A 16,029-nucleotide genomic window follows, 5' to 3' on the forward strand; every position below is an offset into this window, starting at 1 on the left:
ATAGATAATATGACTGCTCCATAATTATCCTAATTTAATTTTCTTTAACATTTTTGGTTTCATCATTTCACTTTCTGCTCTGCCATTTCTCAAACCATTTAAATAGAAGACATTATTTCATATTTTATCATTCCTAGAATAAGCTGCACATGAAGACACCACTGGTCCTCATTTTCAGTCTGTACCTTTGAATACAAAGGAACATCTTTCCTCTGCTCTCTCTACTGTCCAGTTAGAATAATTTAGATTAGTAAAAATGGAAAAAGAGAAAATAAATCATGGTTAAAATAAAACAGATGCAGAAAATTCACCGGATTTTTCTGACCAGTTCAACCAACTTGAACTATTGTAAAAACATGGACACCTCATTCTCACTGGTACTCAACGTGTCTTGTTCGACAATTCTGATGAAGACGAGGAACAAGATGAAAAAGTGAGGAATGGTATCAATTGCATGAAAAAATTGGAAAAGGATCCAAGCAAATTTCTTCTTTGGGCTGCTGAAAATAATCTACTTACTACAGAGCAGAGAATACTTTCCAAAAAGGCCACTCATGTGAATACTAGGGATGACGATGAGCATACCCCTCTTCATCGGGAAGCCTACAATGTACATTTACACATTGTCCGTGAGTTGGTGGCACAAGCGGCAGATATTCCTACAGTAAGTGTGGATGGCTGGACACCCATGCACAGTGCTTTTAAGTGGAATAATACCAGAGAGTCTTCTTTATGACTTCATCATGATGCAGATAAGAATGCCCAAGCAAAAAGCCTCTTGATTCCTTTGCATTTGCTGCTGGGAACAGAGATACCAAAGATACTCTGGATCTCCTTCTCTTGAACCATTATATAAAACCAGGTCTGAAGAACAACTTGGAAGAAATGGCATTTGATATTGTCAAAAGACTAAGTATGTATCACTACCTTTTCCAAGTTGTGGAAGGCTATACAAATTGTTCTCTTAAGTCATAATGGTTTGCTTAAGTTTCTGAAATTTAAAAAATGCCAGCTCATCCTTTGTGTCCATACAAAATATTTTCACAATACAAAGTAATAACAATAACTTACTGTAAAAATTCATGGGTTCAATGGTACTCTTCCACGGGAATTGCCTGATTTTGATGCCAAAATATATTCAAGAGTTGTTTGTATATATCTATAATGATTTCTACAGAGTTTGTGATTTTTTTTAATCAGAAATATTTTTAACTTATCTGTTGAAATAAGTAGTACAGAAACTAAAGATATTTCTGGTGCTTGTCTGAAAAAGTATATTTTAAAATATTCTATATTCTATATATTCTATATAATATTCTATATTCTATATAATACTTTGAATTCTACATCATTTTATAATATAGGTACATTAATAAATGTGTCCTTTCAGATTGCATTCAATATTGAAACAGTTTAAAATTCCCTTTTTTCCCTAGGTCCTTATAGTATTTTATTTCTTTGAGATAAAATGAAAATGTTGTCTAATTTTAAATGTTTTGTAAAGGTTATGCTATGTGAAGACCTTTCTAAGGTGAAGATTTAATACAGTGATGTCAAACTAACATTAAATTCTATGATTTACGTGTATTGTTACTTGTAGTTTTGTAATCAACTTTTTACTTACTGTTTTTCTTTTCTTGCATCTGAAGAATAAAAAATATGGGATATTTCACAAATTTTCATATCATCCTCGTGCAAGTGCCATGTTAATCTCTGTATTGTAATTTGGGTATATATGCTGCTGAAGCATGTAGTATCCTCTAAATTTAAGTAGTTAATTATGCAACCTTTATACAGGCTTATATCATTGGGTGCATATTTGTAACAAGAAATATTATTGTTCCTAACAATGCTATTGAACTTATTTCCCTAAATTTCTACGTATAGTTGAAAAAATCATATGGTTTGGTCGATTGCTCACATTTGCAATTTTTTGTCAATGACTATTTTAATTCTTTTTCATTTTAGATTTGATCATACTTTGAAGCATTTCTAGCTAGGTTCAAAGGTGATGGCTTTTTCAAGTACTTATTTATACAACTGAGTTAGATTTGTGGAGCTAATGGATTCAAAGTAATCCTTGCTTAAGAGCTACTTCTAAAGTTCTTAAGCTTAAATTTTCCCAAATGAGGTCTTACTGGCACAAATGTGTATCTACCCTTTATCCTTCTTCCATTTAGAAACAGACTAACCATTACATCTTACCCTGACAGCATAGATTGTCTTACTCGAACAAAACTAATATTAGTTACAAAGAATCATAGAGAGATGAACCCTTCAGACAGAAATGTTCAGACTAGAAGGTATTTTATCAAAATATAATTGTTCATTATACCTACCATTTCAAAAGTAGCTAACGCAAAGAAGGTGGAAAATTTGTCCCTTTGCATGATTACCTAATGTCCTGGAGGAACTTACACGACTGCCTTTCTATCACCAAATATTTTCATATTTGCAGGAGAAGTCCATATGTTTCTCCTGGTTATTAGGCCTTAAATTGGTAATGTTTTAATCACAGTGCTTCTTCTTGCCTCTAGGCTATAAATCTACAAATGACAAAGCTATAGGTCTAACTCTACCAAACACTGAGGTAGAGATAAGGGAATAATAATTTAAAACAGAGTTGCTTTTGACACCATAACCACATTAGAACAATGCAAAACACGTGCCCTTTTTTATTATATTATATATAGTTCTATATTTTATATTTGTATGTGCTGATTAGAATATAAAAAGTGTCAATGCAATGTCTTTAGTGTAAACTTGTACTACCTTCTGTGTTCTTGGTTTACTGAATTCACATGTAAAAAATACAATGTTGTTTTCCTCTAATCTATTAGGGATTTACTCTGCTGCCTTTTTTTTGTTTTAACTCCGTGGTCCCAAACTGTTTTTTCCCATATTTCTGAAGCATTCCTACTCATTATACCCAAAGTTTGCTGATATGATCTCTAAAAGATATTATACTTCTGCAGGTCCCTTGGGTCTTCGGATCCCTGGTCCCAGTTACATGCATCATCAGATAACAGGGGCAAGTCTTCTCATCTAGGCCCATGCAACATGCCAAATGAAAGTAATTGAACAGCCATCTCGATTTCTCATTTCTTATAATATTTCAGGGCCCTAATTCCTTGAGATGCAGGAATTAGCAGTAAGCAATTGTGAAATGCAAGGCAACTTAAAATGAGAACACAAAATCGGAGAGAAAGTACTGTAATTCAAACTTTCAATTTACAGATGACCAGCCCATGTGAGTGAATGAGATAACAAAGTGTCACAAGAGTATTTTTAATAACCCTCCCCTAATGATTAATGAAAGACTTCAGTCCAGTATAAGTGGTTAAAAAAATAGTTCCTGGAAGGATAGATCCATAATTGGTCTACTGAGGCCAGGAAAACTTTATTTAGAGGTCAAAAGTAATTCAGAAAAACATTAATTGAGAAGATTTTCAGTGCTTCAAAACACTGGTACTTCAGTAAAAATTGCTTCTGTGGTATAAAAATGTTGTCATTCTCAAACCAATGATAACCTACATTTAATCTCCTAAAAGTGTATTGCTTTTCAAATAAACTTTTTAAAATCACATTCGCAAAATAACATTTGACATGTAGATGTGACATTACAAGTTTTTCAAGTGTAGAGAGCAGGTTACAATAGACTTGATTTATTTACTCAGCACTACTAACAAACAGGTTCAACCATTCATTAAATTGTAGAAATCGTATCACAAACCATTTGTGTTGTTCAGTAGGTGCTTCACAGAAATGTGTTAAATAGATCAGTATCCCATATTTCAAACCCAAACTTTAGCTAATAAATTCCATCATTTAATAAGGTACATTTTAAAAAGTCACAGATATTTGCGTTTTTTATGTTTTCCCTATATGTCTAACATATAAAAATATGACTTAATGTATTGAATATGGGAACTCATCAGGCATGTGACAAACACAAAATCTGTCTTCTATTTTTATTTATTCCTCTATAGTAGTAAATTTTAGTTTTCTTCTTTTTCCAAAACTTATGGGTAGTAGAAATTTTATCTCAGGTGAAAGAAAATAATCACAAATATTGTACAAAGCCATTTATAAAAATTTATAGTTAGGAATACATTCTAAGCCATTCTTAAACTTTCTTGTTAACTAAAGATGAATCGTCCAAATGGATGAGAATTAAATCATGTTTAGGTGCTTTACATCTCCTGTCTTCAAATTGTTATTGCAGATGAATGAGTTATTTAAATATAAGCTGACACCAGTTCAAGTATATATAGGATTGAAACTCCGTGTTTTGTATATAAACCTTTCAGAGTATTAACAGACAGTTTCGCAGAATGACTATCAGGAAGTTGAAACCAGAGAGGAATAATAGTAAAGACATAGAATGAATGAAAAATGGAGCAAGGGACAAATAAAATTAGAATACTCAATGTACACATATGATAAAGGAAGTGATAAATCTGAAATAAATCTTGGAGAAGGAGTTGGTTGAGAATGATAGAAGAAGTGACTCTGATCCAGGAGCAATGAACAATTAAGTGGACATATTTAATTGTAACACACTTGCACAATCTTTTGAAATTCATTTAAATAACACAAAAAAAAACCAAAAACACACAAAAATCACAACCAAACAGCAATCTCTAGAGAGTATGAATATGACATCTCAAATTTTAAGCAGTTAATGAAAAGCAGTCTTGGGAAAAGCAAACTAAGCTGTCCAAAAAGGGCTGTTAGGGGTAGGGGAGAATTTTGAACAGATTTAAATAGACTGTCTAAGGATATAAATCACTGACATCTGCTGCAAATATTACCTTTCTTCTGTGAGTTCTCTTTGTCTTAAATGGATTCTCCAGTCCTGAGACACATTTGATAGCTTGTGAAGATAGAAAGGAAGAAACAAGATCAAGAACCCATTATTCCAATGGAGAGAAAACAATCCTCAATGTTTCCTCTCATTTCTCTTTATACTCTTTCTTCATAATTTTAAGTCAATTGATTTTGAATTACATTTTTCCTTCTTTGTTATGACAAAGTAATTGGTCAAAATAATTCACTAAATATCATTGGCCATTTTTTCTGTCATGCTATTTACATGTCCAAGCAAGTCTATTAAACATCCCCCTTGCATTCAGGTGCCACAAAAACCCAACATCTATGTTAATGAGGACAAATTCTAATGTAATACTTTGTCTCCAAAAAAAACCAGTCAAAGAAGATGTGATCACAAATATTTGGCTATACATTTTTTTCTTTTACCTTGAAAGTCTTCTTGTGTCTAAAGTGCCTACAAAAATAAGTACTCCACCGCTTTTTGGTTCAATCACTTCTACCCTCAAAGACATATTTTGTAAAAAGATCCTTAGAGGAAACCAAAGAATACTCCACTTTTTATCTTCTCTCTTAAACCTCTCCTTAGATACCATATCAGGAACAGTGAAGTTATTCTTTGCAAAATTAATTCAATAGACTCTCTTTCTCTTGGTTTTGCATTTGCTCAACAAGATGTATGGAGGAGAATAGAGTTAAATCATCCATACCTTGATGACAGTCTGTTACAAAGGACAATGCTTCTATGTCCTACTTCTATGCCCTCCTCTTAGCTCTTGCGTGATTTCCAATTAATCACAGCTTCTTGACTTCAAGTGTAGTGAAGCTGAAATACTATAAGTCCTCCCCCACTGCTCCATCTTCATGGTTTCTCATTTAAAACTCTTTCAAGTTGCCTCATTTGGATGTGGAATTTATTTTCATGTTTTCTTTCAATCTGTTCTACATCGTAGTGGGCCAAATATGCTCTGTAAAATCACTTTAGGTAGCAAAAATATTAAGACAATGTATATAAAAAATGTTGGCCTCCCTTCACTGCTGAAGCCAATACGCTTAGCAGGGGCTTCTAAGAACAGTTTTCTTACCTTTTCCATTTGCTCAACTCTTTTCTGATCCCAAACTTTTTGGCTTATGTAATAAGAGAAGTGTTCACTATCTCATGTTAATAAGGATATTATTTTTGTGAGATACTTAGAAATGTGAAATCATTGGTTTGAATTATTCAATCAGATGTTTTTCTCTGTTTCAGTGCTTCATGTGCAAAGACATTGTGGAAAGTATTACAAACAGAAAAGTGTAAATCCAATACCTTCTTTCATTGTGGAGGAGACTTTCTCTCTAAATTTTTTGACCCAAAATATCTTTTTCAGAGAATTACAGTTTGGTAATTAAAGGTAAATTCACAAGTTTTGATGTCTTACTTTTTTAAGAACTTTGAATTTAAAGTCCACTACAACATTGTTTCACACAGTGAGAGTATATTTCCTGGGTAAGGACATTCTCAAGGGAACCTACAGGATTTACAGTAAGTTTTCTGTGATTTGTTGGTTGGTTGGTTGGTTTTTTTAATGAGCCATCTTCACCCACATTGCTCTTTCCACTAAGTCTCCTTGGATTTCTTTGCATGAAAGCCTATTTTCCCAGGCAATTTTAAGTTTTCTTTATAGTCTAAGTTGTTAAATATTTTGAACAATTGAAAGTTACCTGTCATAATTGTAAAATCTTTTTGAAATTCCTTTATCACAATCGTGAATTCACCAATCCTAATTCCACCTTTACCATCAAAAACAGTTAACATGTTGTTTTCATGATATAGTGACCATGCAGCTATTCTTTTTCAGTGGCTTTTTTATGCATATATTTGACCATATCAGCTGATGCTGAGCAAAATGAACTCCAAGATATGGAAAAACAGATTTGTATTTGCAGTTGTTGTTTTTAATGTAGTATGTGATTTCTATTTTGGGGGGGTTTCCCCCTATGGTTTATCCCCTGTTGTACTTGATTTTGGTACCCTGTATTTTGTGTATACATTTACCATAATTAGGGGTGGGAAGAGGAAAAACAAAATGGTGAGACAAAGGACAAAGAGAAAACCAATGCAATAGCAATGCTCACATGACAATATATGGGAAATGTACATAACAACTTGTGAGAAGTATTGAGGTGAAAGAAAACTGAGCAAAATGAGGGAGGGGTCACAAGTTTGAAAAGTTATGTATTAACTACCTTACAGTTACTGTAACCCCACTGTACATCACTTTGACGATCAAATTGAAAAAATAAGCTGCATAAAATATAATTTCACTATATGGTTATAGTAAATATTATTCTTTAAGTGGTAACTTTTTAAAAATCAATACTATTTGGCATTTTATTTGAATTACACCTTCTTCATCAGAGGCTCATCAACTTGAATATTGTCAAACTAGACAATATTTTCACAGTATACTTGCCAATATTTTGAAAAAAGAATAAATTTAGTCCTTTCTCATACTAAAACTGAAAACAGTTTAATTCTATGGAAAACTATACTGTTTATTTCTGATCAATTGAAATTTTTAATTGTGAAAATACCATAAAGAGGGGTTACACTTACTTGGGAAAAATATTGAGTACATTTCTTATCAAACATTATTTCCTTCTCCTTTGTTTCCCTTTCTCATCCCTTTCCTTGTCCCACCCTGTAACCCCCACCCAAAAGTTGTAAAGTTCATTTTTTGACATAACGACTTTGTATATCTCATTGTTGCAATTGGTCCACCTGTGTCTTTATGTAAACGATATGTTATTTCCTTTCCCCTCCAAAAATTATACCAACACCAAATACAGTGAAAACAGGGGTAGGCTCTTATTTCTATGACCATCAATCCCAAGATTTATACCATAAAGTCATCCTAGCCCAACAGTTTCCAACTTGTAAGGTGCACCTTAAAATTCCCTTAATTCATATCATGAATAGCTTATGTCTATTTGGAAAAATTCTATGCCTCTGTTAATGTGATGCCCTTCTTGTTCTAGGAAAAAATATCACAATACACTGGGATGCAACATTTCTCCACCAGTAGTATTCTTGAGATCAGAACACTTGCAAATATTATTTATACTTACACTTTTTTAATTATCGTAGATACTCAGGATGCTAAGATCGGAAGATTACATTTCAAGTTTACCTTACCTAGACAGGAAGTTTCCTTTGATTCTTATCTCCAATAATATTCTCAGAGAAAGCCAGATACAAGTGGCACTGAGGTTGAAGTGGTAGGGCATGAGCCTTGAGTAAAAAACAGGCTCAGAGAGAGTGTCCAGGCCCAGAGTTCAAGCGCTAGGACAAACCAATAAAACAAAAACCAAATAAAAACAAACCCCAATCCTAGCATTTTTTCTGATTTACACAGAGGCACACAATTAAGGAAATTGCTTCCTGTGTTATGAATAAATAGAAGAACCAAGATATCACTCAATTTCTCTCTTCATCCCATGTTTCACTAAATCCTCAAATAATTGTTTTTTCTAAATTTATAAATTGATATCATCCATTTGTTGGCAACTCTGTCTAGATTATTCACATTGCCATTTTATATATGAACTGATGGAATTATCTGATTACTAAGTTCTAATTGCAACTCTCTTGAAAGAATATTCTAGGCAAATAGAATGCCAGAATCATTTGTGAATTTGTCAATTCAAACCTCTATGTAAGAAGAATTTTGTTGTATCCTATAGAATGTGAAATTACAAACAAACCAAAATATTATTTTAAATCTAAATTCTAATTTAACAAGGTCTACAAAGTCCTATATTAGACAAACTTTGCTATTCCTCCAGGCTTAAGCTTTTGTAATCTTTCATCATTTCTTTGGCATCCAATAGAATGATGCTTACTTACTTTCTCAAATTCTTGGATGGGAATCATGAGCCATTTTGCATCTAGTTATATTCTGTAATGAAGACAGTATTTTAAACACAACTGAGGACTATGCATGAGTTGCATTTAAATAGTAAACTTGACTTCTCTAAACATAATGACAAAATTAGCCCAAATTTCCAACAGTGTATTCCTTTCTTGTTTGGTTTGTTTTATTGAGACAAAATTATACTACCTGTTTCAGGGAAGGTATCACTAAGTAATTCTAGTCTCTAATCCCCTGTCTATATCTGAGTGCTAGAATTCCAGGTTTGTATCACATTACCCTGCCATAGTTTGTTGGTTTATTTAATGTAGATACAGACTAGAAAATCTGAACTTCTCCAATGATCTTATCCAATAGACTGACTGCTTAGACTGTGTATGTACTATTTGCAAAAATGTTCTAACATTTGACACAAGATATGAACATTTTCAGATTTACCTGCAAGGGTCTCTGATTCATTCCTCCATGGATTTGATCCCTTTAATAATAATTACTAGATTCTCTTACAATTTCTCGTCCCTAACTATGTAAATTCTCAAACTTTTTTGAAGAAAGTTCACTTTAGGACTTGCTAACATTAAAAGTTATTACTTGATTCTAGTCTTACTCAGGACATAGTTTCTATTGTTTTGTAACTTTTCTACACATTCTGAGAGTTGTTTAATTTGTGTAGGTGCACATATAATTGACTGTGTGTATGTGTATGTTTGTATGTATGTATGCAAAAGACTCAAGCTCTTATTCAGCACTCTTGCTCATGACTGGTATTCCATCACTTGAGCTATTCTTCCAATCCAGCTTTTGTCTGGTTAATTATAGGTAGTGTCTCAAAGACTGTTCAGTCCAGGCTGGATGCAAACTGAACTTCCCAGACTCCTTTACATTCTTAGGTTTTATTTTTCCAGAAGTATCAACGTTTAAACTAGAAATATTTTTGTGAGTATGAAGTCTAAGCTGTAGCTCAGATTTTTAACTTTAGAATTAATATAAAGTTAGATGAACATACACATTACATGTCCTGAATGCACATTGTTAGAGATGTGATCTTAAGCCAGGTGCCGGTGACTCATTCCTATAATTTTAGCTACTCAGGTTGCTGTGATCTGAGGATTGCAGTTCAAATCCAGCTTGAATAAGAACGTTTCTGAGGCACTTATCTCCAATTAATCACCAGAAAACTGCAAGTAGTGCTATGACTCACCTGGTAGAGTGGTATCCTTTAGCTGAAGTGCAGAAGGACAGTGCCCAAGCCCCGAGTTGAAGCACCCACCCCTGACCATAATGGCTAAAATCAAGAACTCTAATAACAACAGATGCTAGAGGGGATGTGGACAGAAGGGAACCATACTGCATTGTTGGTGAGAGTGTAAACTTGTTCAACTTTGGAAATTAGGATGGAGGTTCCTCAAAAGACTCCACATAAAGCTCCCCTCTGACCCAGCAATCGCACTTTTGGGAATTTACCCAAATGATCACAAACAAGATTATACTAAAGCTACCAGAACAACTTTGCTTATTGCAGCATTATTTACCATAGCTAAGATATGAAACCAACCCAGATACCCTTCAGTAGATGAATGTATCAAGAAAATGTTGTATATAGGGGCTGAGAAGGTGGCTCAGTGGTAGGGCGCTTGCCTTGTATGCATGAGGCCTTGGGTTCGATTCCCCAGCACCACATAAGCAGAAAAAAAAGCCAGAAGTGGTGCTATGTTTCAAGTGGTATCGTGCTAGCATTGAGCTGAAATGCTGAGGGTCAGCACGACGGGACTCAAAAAAATAAAAAGAAAATTTGTTATATATACACAATGGAATTCTATGCCTCCATCAGAAAGAATGATATTGCCCAATTTATGAGAAAATGGAAAGATTTGGAAAAAATCATATTAAGTGTAGTTAGCCAGGCCCAGAGAAACATAGGTCCCATGGTTTCCCTTATTTGCAATAATTAATATATGTCTGATACAAGCAGAAATGTTCAGAAATGTTGATGTTAGGAGAAATGAACCCCAAGATAAGGATTCAAATGTTTTTTCTTATGATTGTTTCGAACATATTTATAAGTTGATTTCTTTGTTGTTTTGTATGTCCCTTCACCACGGAATAACCCCTGTTTTCACTGTATTTGGTGTTGGTATAATTTTTGGAGGGGAAAGGAAATAACATATCTTTTAAATAAGGATACAGGTGGACCAATTGCAACAATAAGATATACAAGTCGTTATGTCAAAAATGAACTTCACAACTTTTGAGTGGGGGGTTGGGGGTGGGACAAGGGAAGGTATGGAAGGGGAAACAAAGGAGAAGGAAATAATGCTTGATAAGAAATGTACTCAATATCTTTCCCATGTAATTGTAACCCCTCTGTAAGGTATTTTCACAATTAAAAAAATCCATTTATCAGAAAAAACAGTATGGGTTTCCACAGAATTAAACTGTTTACAATACTTTAAGGATGGTATCAAAGAAATATATGCGGGTTTTTTTTTTTTTGCATGGTTGCTTGTTTGTTTAGTTTGTGCTGATTCTGGGGCTTGAACTCAGAGGCTGGACCATGCCCCTGAACAATACTGTCTTCCCTGTCCAACTGCCCCCAAAACCAGTACTCTACTTCCTGAGCCAATTCTCCACTTCTGGCTCTTTTGATGTTTAATTACAGACAAGAATTTGACAGATTCTCTTGCCTTGGTTGGATTTGAACTGAGATAGTAAGAAAGCCAAGTGACATCAACTGTATCAAGATTTCTGTTTTGAATCATGAAAATCTAGATGAAGTTTATTATAAAGCTAATATTAATTGCCTCTGGCTTTTTTGTGCCATGACTTACCGAAAAGATTTCCAAATCTTACTTAGACTACCTTTCTCATTTTGAATACAAGTGACGACAAAAAGCCTGGATGCTTTGAATTTACAGGAATAAACTTCACCTGATGTCTAAGCACATTCCTGGCAATAATTGTCTTGACCTATCAGCTAAACATTTTTTTTTCAACACATTATTCTATTATAGTAAAGTAGATGAATTATGGGCTCTTGTCAAGTATCATTATGGAAAGAGTAATTATATATTCTAAATATGGGTTCTTTATATTGCAATTACTACCTAAATGACTTTTTTTTGACAGTCCTGGGGCTTGAACTCAGGGCCAGAGAAATGTTCCTGAGCTATTTTTTTCTTTGCTCAAGTCTAGCACTCTACCACTTGAGCCACAGCACCACTTCCAGTGTTTCTTTTTCTGTTAATTTGGTGTTGAGGAATTGAACCCAGGGTGTCATGCATGCTAGGCAATCAATGTAACATGAAGCCATATTCCCAGAGCCCTAAATGACTTTCTTAAGATGTCATTACTTTTTCATTCCATTACTATGTATTATAATTTGGGGCAGGTGGTAGAAAAGAAATGGAAAAACATACTAAGTCCAGTAAGGCTTACGTTCCTATCTCATCACTAAGGAAGTACAGTGTTAAGATCTGTGGGACTCTTAGGGCTGTTCCATGTGATATTAACATTCATCTCTGACATCCATAACATTCTGCTTCCACTTTCAAGGTCAAGAGCCAAATATCTAAGCCTTTTTATTGATTGGGTGTGTTTTCTAGGAACGAAGAAGGAGGATGTGGAAGGTGAAGGTGGAAAAATATGTATATTGGCTTCTGTCCACAATTTTGCATTTTTAAAAAGTGCTACTGATGAACTTCCATTTATATCTAATTGATTATGCTATCTGCATCAGATGCAGATAAATGAAGGCATTTATTCTGGTGGATAGTTACATATATTAACAAAATCTATTTCTGAAAAAAAAGAGATACTAGGTAAGAAAGAATAAAGGATTGTCTATAAAATGGTTTCTTTTCCTAGCAGAACAAAATTTAGTATTGAAATGATTACTCCAGCTTTCTCTGAGATTTTATGCTCTCTCAGTATCAAAATTTTCTCTAATTCCTGTAACATCCAAGCATAAAAGACATCATTTGAAGATCTCAGTAGTTTCAGACACAAAGGTACATAATAGCTTCCTTCCTTCAGAGACATGTGATGGCAAGTATGATTGATCATATTAAAGTTCTCTTCATGTTTATCTTTATCTCAAGTGATGCACATCTTGGCATATTACACTATGTCCTGCATCAGCTCCCTGTAGGTGAGATTTACCTCTACTCTGCAATGTCAAGATGGGTCATGTGACTTACTTCAGCTTACAAAAATGAGCCAGAAGGGGTGAAAGACTATTTCTAGGAGAAGAATTCTATCTCATTGTTTGTGACTAACAGCTGACTTGTTTTCCCTTAGCTATAAAATAGATGTCTCCAGACGGAGTCTTCTTTCAACTTAAATACTGGAAGAATATAGCGTGAAATTGAGGCAAAACTCAAATACAGTCACATACATATAACACAGCAAGAACTAAGCTAATATTAGAATATGATATTAAGATATATGTTTCTTCCCATCCTTGTATACCGATAGTTGAATATAGCAGACCAGAATTTAACAAATATTAAGCAAGAACTAAAAAATAGATAACGTTTCCTGTATAAGGCTATTACACTTTTTTATAAATAAGCATTCACCATTTGATCACTTGTGGGATTATTTTTTCTACTCTAGAGTACTGTATATAATATCCCCAATGATTATCCAGACCTTGTGATGGAGATGAGGAAGAATAAAATATCTAGATTTCTCTTTTCCTCTTCTCTTTTTTCTAGTGTGAATTCTCATCTTTCTCCAAATTCTCCAATTAATAAAGGAAGAATCACACATTGCAAATATCAAGCTAAAGTCTTCAAAGCAAGAATTTCATTCTTTCAGAAATAGGTGAAGTAAATCAGAGTGTCTAGAGGAAGAATAAAATCATGATTATTTTTCCCTGTCTAGCTTCCATCATAGTGTCTGAACATGACTCTAAATATCTAATAAACCACTTGCCTTGGCTAATTTTTAAAAAAGTTTTTTTAAATAAATAGTAATTTTTTAAAGTTTTTAAAAATAATTTTTAAAGAAATACTAATTTGTTGTGTGCTTACGGCAGGCATGAAATTAGACTGCATTAACATTACTTGTTGAGAGGCTAAATTTTTGTCAGAATCTAAGCATAATTACAAATATATTATTTTAAGATAACTAGTTATAGGTACATTTTTTACATGAAAGGACAATATTTATTTAAACAGAGCTCAGTGGGGGACCATGGTATCATCAGAGTGCATCCAGGGGGAAAAGGGAAGAGGGGCCAAATGAGAATCAATGGCACTCCCACACCTTTACTATTTGATCTATACTGCCAGTCACCACATAGAAGGCCATCTTGTGGAAATCCAAGGAGGTAACAGTGTTGATGCACATTGTCTTGTCATCAGCACAAATCAAAATAAATTTCTCCCCAGAATGGAACAGAACTCCACGTATCCAGTTATCATGACCCACAAGAGTCATAAGTCACATGCCAATACTGACATCCCACATCTTAATAGTTTTGTCTCTGGATCCAGATTCCATGAATGGCCCGGGATTGCCACTTTTTTTAGTCTCAGATCCTGTTGCTTCAGAGATGGAAGAATATGAACTTTCTGGAGCCCAGGAAATGCATTTCACCACATGCTCATGTTCTCGGAACTCTGCTTTGCACTCCTTTGTTGCTAAGACCCACACACGACCAGTCTGGTCATTGGAACAGCTGTCTATCAGAGTGCCATCCTTATTTGGCCGTACCATACCTACCCATTCTCTGTGTCCTGTAAATGTCTTCACACAGTAGCCAGTTTGCACTTCCCACATTTTTATAGTTTTATCCCGTGAAGCAGACACTATATGATCTCCATTAGGCATGATGGCTACTGAAAAGACATTGTGGTCACGGCCATGTATGGTTCTGATGCATTCAAAGCCTTGAAAATCGCAAAGTTTAATGGTCATATCTGCAGAACAGGAAGCCAGTATCTTGCCACTGTGGTCAAAGGAAATATCCTTTAAAGAATCTGTATGTCCCTTAAGAGTTCTTTCAGAATCTCCAGTCTCATAATCCCACACCATAATTGTACCATCCTCTGAAGCAGAGACCATGACACTGAACACAGGATGGAAAATGACTCGAGTGACTGGACTCCTGTGACAACTCAATGTATATTTTTCTGGTGGATGGGGAATCCATTCTTTTGGATCTCGTTTCTGACGTAAATTCGTCTTTTGCTTCATTTAGATTTGATTCTAATTCCATAACCTTCTTTTGTAATATAATAACAGATGTCCATTTTTTTCCAAAAGTACAACACACTTTTCATCTAATTCTTCATTCATATCTAATTCAGCTTCCTTTTTAAAAACTGAATAAGCCTCTTCATAGCCATTTGAAAGAAGATAATCTGCTATAGCTCTATTAAGTTCATCTCATTGTCTCTGGGACAGCACCATTTTGGCTTTAATGTGAAGCTTATTTGAGATATTGGGATGTCCCTCCTACAGGAAATCAAGAAGCTTTGTAATCCTTGTATTTATAATTTAATATGCCACTAAGTGGCTTCCACACAGAGGAAAGTATTCTTTTTCTTTTTTTGTATGTAGTAAACTTTTATTGAAATAATATTTGTAAATTAAATTTGACAAACTTTAATGTGTATTAATATCAAACCTCATTTCTTTACACATAATTCACATTAAGACATTGAAAATACATTTAGCAAAATTCTTCATTTAAAGTGACTTATCTGTGTCATATTTTTTTAGTTGTCTGTTTATTTTATTTTTTTAATTTTAATTTTAATTTTTTGTGAAGGGTAAACAAAGGAGGAGGCAGCAATGCTTGATAAGAAATGTACTCATTATCTTGCCCAAGTAATTGTAACACCTCTGTACAGTATGTTCACAAAAAATAAAAGTATTCTTTTTCAAGTGAATACAGTAATCAGGAAATAGTTAACAAGTAATGTTCATTCCACCTTAGTACTGCTTGACTTCTAGTTCTATAGGTACATTTTTAACATAACATACACACAGAGACATCTTTTTTCTTCTTTTCCTCTCCACACTGATTCTTCAATAAGTAGTTCAGGTCATTCAAATAGCTGTGTTTCTTTCAGAAATAGATTAGACACAAAAACGTTACAAAAAGAAAACCAGGATTGGGTGGTGCATACTTTAAAAATAGCAGTCAAATAAATATTAACCATAATTCCAAAATAATAGCAGCCAAATGCTCTTGAAAAGAGAAGATTTGAAGCAAAATGTGTAAAAAGTGATAGTGCCAGAACTGCTTCAGGAGCTGCTCTCTGGGATTTAGGGT

At 34.0% G+C, this 16,029-nt stretch overlaps 3 pseudogenes; 1 reads left to right on the forward strand and 2 right to left on the reverse strand.

Annotated features, from left to right (window-relative positions):
- The first annotated feature begins 256 nt into the window (after positions 1-256).
- LOC122121598 lies at positions 257-975 on the forward strand (annotated as a pseudogene).
- Positions 976-1,653: 678 nt separating this feature from the next.
- On the reverse strand, positions 1,654-1,750 carry LOC122121621 (annotated as a pseudogene).
- Positions 1,751-13,994: 12,244 nt separating this feature from the next.
- Positions 13,995-15,161, reverse strand: LOC122121601 (annotated as a pseudogene).
- Between the last annotated feature and the right edge of the window lie 868 nt (positions 15,162-16,029).

The sequence above is a fragment of the Dipodomys spectabilis genome, unplaced genomic scaffold (genome assembly GCF_019054845.1).
Source record: "Dipodomys spectabilis isolate Male_0828 unplaced genomic scaffold, ASM1905484v1 ptg000191l, whole genome shotgun sequence".
Taxonomy (NCBI): Eukaryota; Metazoa; Chordata; class Mammalia; order Rodentia; family Heteromyidae; genus Dipodomys; species Dipodomys spectabilis.